Here is a 6,080-nt window from a genome sequence, read left to right as displayed (position 1 = left end):
GAAGAACTCAGGAAAGAGGGCCCTGCACCTCACTTGTGGCGAGGACAGTAGAGCTTTCCTGTTGGCAGAGGTTGGTGAGCCAGCCCCAAAGTTGGGAACATGGTAGAGCTGTCCCCATTACTCATCTGTCTTGTGGTAGCATGGGAGAGATGCCCCCCCCTCCAATGCCTGAAGCAGGTGGGAGAGCTGGTCCTGATGTCATAAGAGCAGGAGAGCAGTCTCTGGCCCTCATAGATGCAGGATTCTAGAGAGAGGTCCCTACACTACACCTCACCTGGACAACACAGTAGAGCTGGCCCTGAAAGTGTAGGTGTGAGAGAACAGACCCTGGGGTTGTGAAAGCCAGAGAACTGGCCCTGCCCCTTATTCATTGAAGCAAGGGATGAGCTAGCCAGAGTCTTTTGTGCATTGCAGCTGTAATTTTTGCATTTTGCCTGGAACAGTTTCTAATCATCTCCCACCCCTCACCCACAGTGCTAGACAGGGCCCCCAATATAGTGTATTTTCTGTGAAAAGACCCTCTTAGTCTCTTTGGCAGGTAAATGTTGGGATTCCCATCCTTTTCTTCTTCTGTGTTGTCTGTCAGGTTTATCTGCCCATCCTGCTAGGAAGGCATCTATTTCTGTTACACAATTTCCCACCCCTGTTGACTGTTGTTTCCCTCTACAAAATGGGTAACCTCATCTTTACCCCTTTCATGTTTGATCTCTCTAAGCCCAAGAAGGCAAGACAGTTCAGGCCCTGAGAGGCCTGTTGTGGAGAGTGTGATACAGTTAAGACTGCATGCACTGCTTCCCAGTCAGCTCCACTCCCACCTCGGGAAGCTGTATCTCCACTGGCCGGTACTCTTAGTGTGGCTGGTGAAGTCAAGGTGTGGCCCCTATTGGGAGGACCAGGCCAGGCCCATGACCAGTGGGTACCATGGTACTTGGCCTAGCACTGCCCAGCCTCAAGCTCATGGCCTGGCTGGCGGGGGAGCAGGATGAGCGCAGCCTGGTGGACCATGAGTAATGAACTCCATGGCCTGCAGGACCTGCTGTCATTTGTACATGGCTTGCACCACCATCCATGGGCCACACTCACTGTTTTGCAGGCTATGGCTAAGTCAGCAGTAGACTCTGTGATCCATGCTTGGAGGCCTGGATCCCACTGAGCTCCTACTCATGGGCAGCTACCTGGGCAAGCCTGACCCCACTCCAGCCTGCCCTAGAGTAGGACTCTAGGGACAGGACAGGCTGCCACCCACACTTATGCTCCCCGCTGCCTGTGTCAGGGGCCCAGGGAGTCTATCAAGTCTATCCTGTGCTCCCCACCCCACTTTTACTACCCTCCCAAGAGGCTACCCCACTGAGAGTGTGGGTCTTTATTCAGTCAGTTTGTTATAACACCCCAAAGACAATATCCCATTCAGCAGACCCAGTATTCCTCACTTGGGGCCCTGCAACAGTGTGCTGGAATGGTGGTCACAAGAAGGCAGTGCTGTCTTCATGGAACTCAAGAACGTTGTGTAGCCCAGTGACCGTGAGGATTGTCCCTCCAGACAGCAAGTTACTTCACTCACCATTGCCAGAGTAGATATGCAACACAACACTGTCTTCACCATCAAGTAATGCCCCAGACCCTTCTATGAAGGAGACTTGCTGAGCGCCCTTAAAGAAAAGAAAAGGACAATGGAGAAAGAAGACCAGCTGCTGCTCAATGGCCAGAAAAACAAGAGAAGACACCACGGTAGCAGTGAGAGTGGGCATTCAGCCTTAGAGCCTTTGTGGTCAACAATCCCCGCCACTTTTGTGCCTAAGCCTGGCTCCCTGAAGAGAAGTCTGGCTTCCCAGAGCTCAGATGACCACTTGAACAAATGGTCTTGTACTTCCTCTGTGAGCTCCCTGATGGGTATATGCCCAGGAGGCATCCCCAACTCCATCTGCAATGTAATCACCAGCTCCCACAGCCCCACCCATGGAGCACTCTGCCATGTAAGAGGAGTGGCCCCATTTTACCCCCCTTCCTCCTGTTCCCAGACACCAGAGAGCCCAGCCAAGAAAACAAGAGAAGAGGAGCTTTGTCACCCTTCCAGTTATTCAATTCCCTTAGTAATAGACAGAGTCCCCAAGAGAAAAGGTTACAGGTACAGCAAATGGGAAGCAGAACTCGTGGACTTCCCCACCCGTGCCTGGCAGCTCTGGGCAATACAAACACAAAATTCAGTCACTTCCCTCTCAGCAAGGGGACCAGCTCACCATGTCTCCATCCCCTGAGCTTGGCTATTCCATCACTGCAGAACACCTAGACATGGAGAGGAAAGTCTCACTGCAGTGGTTTAACAAGGTCGTGGAGGAAAAAAGAAATGATGCCTTCACTTTAGCCGCTGAAACTCCACCTGCCGCCAATCCTCCTTTGATGTTCACCCTGCCTGCTGTGGGGCCTGCTGTCTCACCAGCCTCCCTCCCAGCTCCTAGCTCTAACCCACTGTTGGAGAGCTTGGAGAAGTACTCTCCAGCCCCACCATCCTCAGAAACTGCTGTAGCAGCAACTACTAAAGCCTCTTCACCTCCGAAGATATCCAACCTCCCAATCCCCCTTGTCTCATCACCGACAGGACCATTAGCCAGCACCTCCTCAGACTCCAAACCTACAGCTGCCTTCCTAAAGCTGGCCCCTGCTTCATCTGCAACATCACTCACTGGCACAAAGTTCCCTAGAGTCCCTTAGGTTGAGCGATCTGTCAGCACCCCCAGCCTCCACAGCTCCCTCGTTTGCCCCAGAGTGCAGCATGCTGTTGGGATGCTGAGTCCACCTGTCAACTCTTCTTTCCTTGCTACGCCTGGCCACACCTAAAAGTGAGAATAATAGCCCCTTTCCATCTAGCTCCTCAGCCACCACTACAACTTTATCCAGCACATACGCACTACGCCATCTTTTGCAATCTTAAACATGTCCATGTGATAATAGGTACCTATTCCTCCTTTGTTTATGCCCTCATCCTTTCTGGGGAGAAAGCTGTCAATGACCCTTAAGTTAAAGGCCCTTAATTTGACCATGGTAGTTATGGGGGTACCTTGGAAACTTAGTACTGATAATGGCCCTGCCTATGCCTCTCAAGAGTTCAATGACTTTTAGAGATCTTGGAAGGGATTGCATCGCCTGCAATCCACAGGGACAAGCCATTGTAGAGAGGACCATCAGAGCTCTTATGGAGCTGTTGGCCAGGACCTTACCACCAGAGGCTAGGAGAGATCCTCATCTGACCTTAACAGAGGTCCTTTTCCATATGGACTTTCTCAGTTTTGATGACAAGGGTCTTAGGCCAACTTACAAGCATTGAACATCTCTCCCTGCTAACCCATGGGGGAGGGTATGGTTGTGTTTTTCCTCAGACTGCCACAAGGTCAATATGGGTACCACTAGGAGATGTATGCCTGGCCACGGATCAGCTTCTTCCCACCAAGGGGTAATAACCCAGGATGGATAATGTATGTACTCCCCTTTCTTGCCCTCAGTGTGCCCCCCCAAACAAATTGATTTATTAAGGGCAGAAGTTGTGGCCTTTGACTCTTCATTTTTTGAATTAGTTTGTCATAATATAAAAAGGCTATTTGAGCCCTCCTTGATGCTCACATATGCATTAATTGACAGGGTGGTATTGTTAATCCTTATTCTCTTTAAATGTCTCCTGCAGCAGATCCAACACCAGTAAACAGCAACTAAGGCCGCTACTCTTCAGGCGTTAATGACTCTTAGGCATCCTTTTTGTAATCCTCTGTAGGAGGTTATGCATGCCTCATTATCACTATCTGTAATTCAAAAAGCTACTGCCTGGTCCCCCAACCCTGGCAGCTCTCCAGGAATGAATGCTCTTCAAAAGTTGGTAGTCAGTGGCAGGCCAGAACTTGTTCTGCAGGACAAAGCTTGTTTTGTTGCTAAGCCCTCCAGAGGCAGGGTCAACAAGGCCTGAGCAGAGAACTCTGGTTCCTACTGAGCACCCATGTAATAAATATAAAAGGGTGGATATGTTGGAAGTTAAGACCTACAGGTCAAGAGGAACCAACCTGGAGTCTGCCTAGTGTTGTCAGAATCCTGATCTTGCCTAGCCAATGAGAGGTGATCACCTGATGTCAACAGATTGGAATACCTGGGTGTTGGAAGGTTATATAAGTTTTTCCTTGTTATTAAATATATGAGTCTTCCCTATCCCTTTCACCAGACTCCTGGTGTCTGTGATTGTTGACATCGTGCCTTTTTAACCCCTTCTCCAAGAAAGACATTAGGACCCAACTACACTGGAAGACAGATCAACAATCAACTCTGACCACTGTAGTACTCCCCTCCAGGCTCCTCCCCATGGTCCTCCCCATGGTCCTCTCCATGATCCTCCCCATGGTCCTCCCCATGATTCTCCCCATGGTCCTCCCCATGGTCTTCTCCATGTTCCCCTCAATGCTCTTCTCAGTATTAGGGAAAATAATTAGATGATCAGTATAAGGGTGATGCACTTGGAAAGTAATGTGCTAATCTCAGAGAATTATGGAATTCTCCACGAAACAACAAGGGAAAACAAACTTATTTAAACTATGTGTGAGACATACATGGGGCAAGTTTTAATAATATTGAAAGTTTTTGAATTTTACAGAGTATATTCTCTAAACACAAAGTTTAACTACAAATCAATGACAAATTCATCTTCAAAATTTTTAAATTTGGGAAGTAAGTTGTGTTCTTCTAAATGGTTCATAGGTATGAACAGAAAGCAAAAAACGTATGAGAAAGTAAAGGATAAACATGTTCAGAAATATGAAAATGTATAGGCTACAACTGACAAAGGGCATAGTGAGAATTTATGACATTAAATTCTTACACTAAGAAAAGAAAAACTATGTCACCTAAGGTATGGTAAAAGAAAAAAAGAATAAAAATCAAATGAGAAATCAGTGGAAAAGAAAGGAAGGAAACACACAGAAAATGCAAATGAGTAAGTAATTGTGTGGGAAAAAGAAAGAAAATATATTTTATCAGTAAAGGGGATGTAGAGAGTTATAACTACAGACTGTACATACAACACAGAAAAACAAATCATATCTGTATGAATTTCAATATGCTAAGTGAGATGTAATGAACTTGAGAGGCGGCTGACATTGAAAGGACCAACCTTTCCTGTCTTCATTATGGACACTGGGCAACGTCAACTCTGTTCCTTTTTGGGGTGGCAACCTTGGGAAACTGGTAGTTATCTTACACAGTTCAAAGTTCACTTAGCAGGTAACTCTTTGATTGTACTACCAAATGTGTATCCAAGAGACATTAGAATACTTCTGTGAAGAAGACGTGCAAGCCTTGCAGAGTAGCTATAAAGCTCCAGTGTTAAAACGAATCACGAGACAGATAGAAAATAGTGATACATTTGGTATAAACAACCATCTCACATGTGTACTTGGATGAACCTAAGACATGAAAAGACAAAAACCCAGGCATCAAAATTCTATGATGTCTGAATCTATCTAAACAAAACTAGAGAAAACAAATAGTCTTAGTAGCAAGAAGTGGTTCAGTGGTTTCTTGGATAGACATGAAATTATAGACAACACAAGGAGACATCCTTGTAGCAATGGAAACATTCAATGTGCAATTGCAATTAACCTGTGCACTGAAATGTGTATATTTTATTCTTTATGAATTATTCCTCAAGGTTTATTTAAATAATAAGCACCATTTTCTTACATTTTCAATAAACTTTATTCAGTGTGATTCGTATTTTGAGAACTATTTAAATTTCCTGTGTTAGTATTTTAGTTAGGAATTGTACTGATGCAAAAAACTCCATATCCAAAAGAAACTCGGAGAGGAAATGGTTTATTTTACTTTACAGCTTATAAATCTACCATGGAGATAAGCCAGGGCAGGAACCTAGATGCAGGAACTGAAACAAAAGTCACAGAGGGATATTACTTACTGGCTGCCCCTTCATGGCTTGCTCAGTCTGCTTTCTTATAGCACCCAAGACCACCTGCTGGCACTACCCACAGTGAGATGGGCCCTCTCACAACAAACATCAATTAAAATATACCACAGGCTTGCCCACAGGCCAA

General features: G+C 46.1%; 1 pseudogene; it reads left to right on the top strand.

The window, feature by feature from the left end:
- Nucleotides 1-1,127: 1,127 nt before the first annotated feature.
- Nucleotides 1,128-2,709, top strand: LOC126502272 (nuclear envelope pore membrane protein POM 121-like; annotated as a pseudogene).
- The last annotated feature ends 3,371 nt before the right edge of the window (nt 2,710-6,080 follow it).

The sequence above is a fragment of the Alexandromys fortis genome, unplaced genomic scaffold, assembly GCF_014885135.2.
Source record: "Alexandromys fortis isolate MF-2015 unplaced genomic scaffold, M_Fortis_MF-2015_v1.1 scaffold_45, whole genome shotgun sequence".
In the NCBI taxonomy this organism is placed as follows: Eukaryota; Metazoa; Chordata; class Mammalia; order Rodentia; family Cricetidae; genus Alexandromys; species Alexandromys fortis.
Note: the sequence above shows the minus strand (reverse complement) of the source record. Positions and strands in the feature narration are given on the sequence as shown.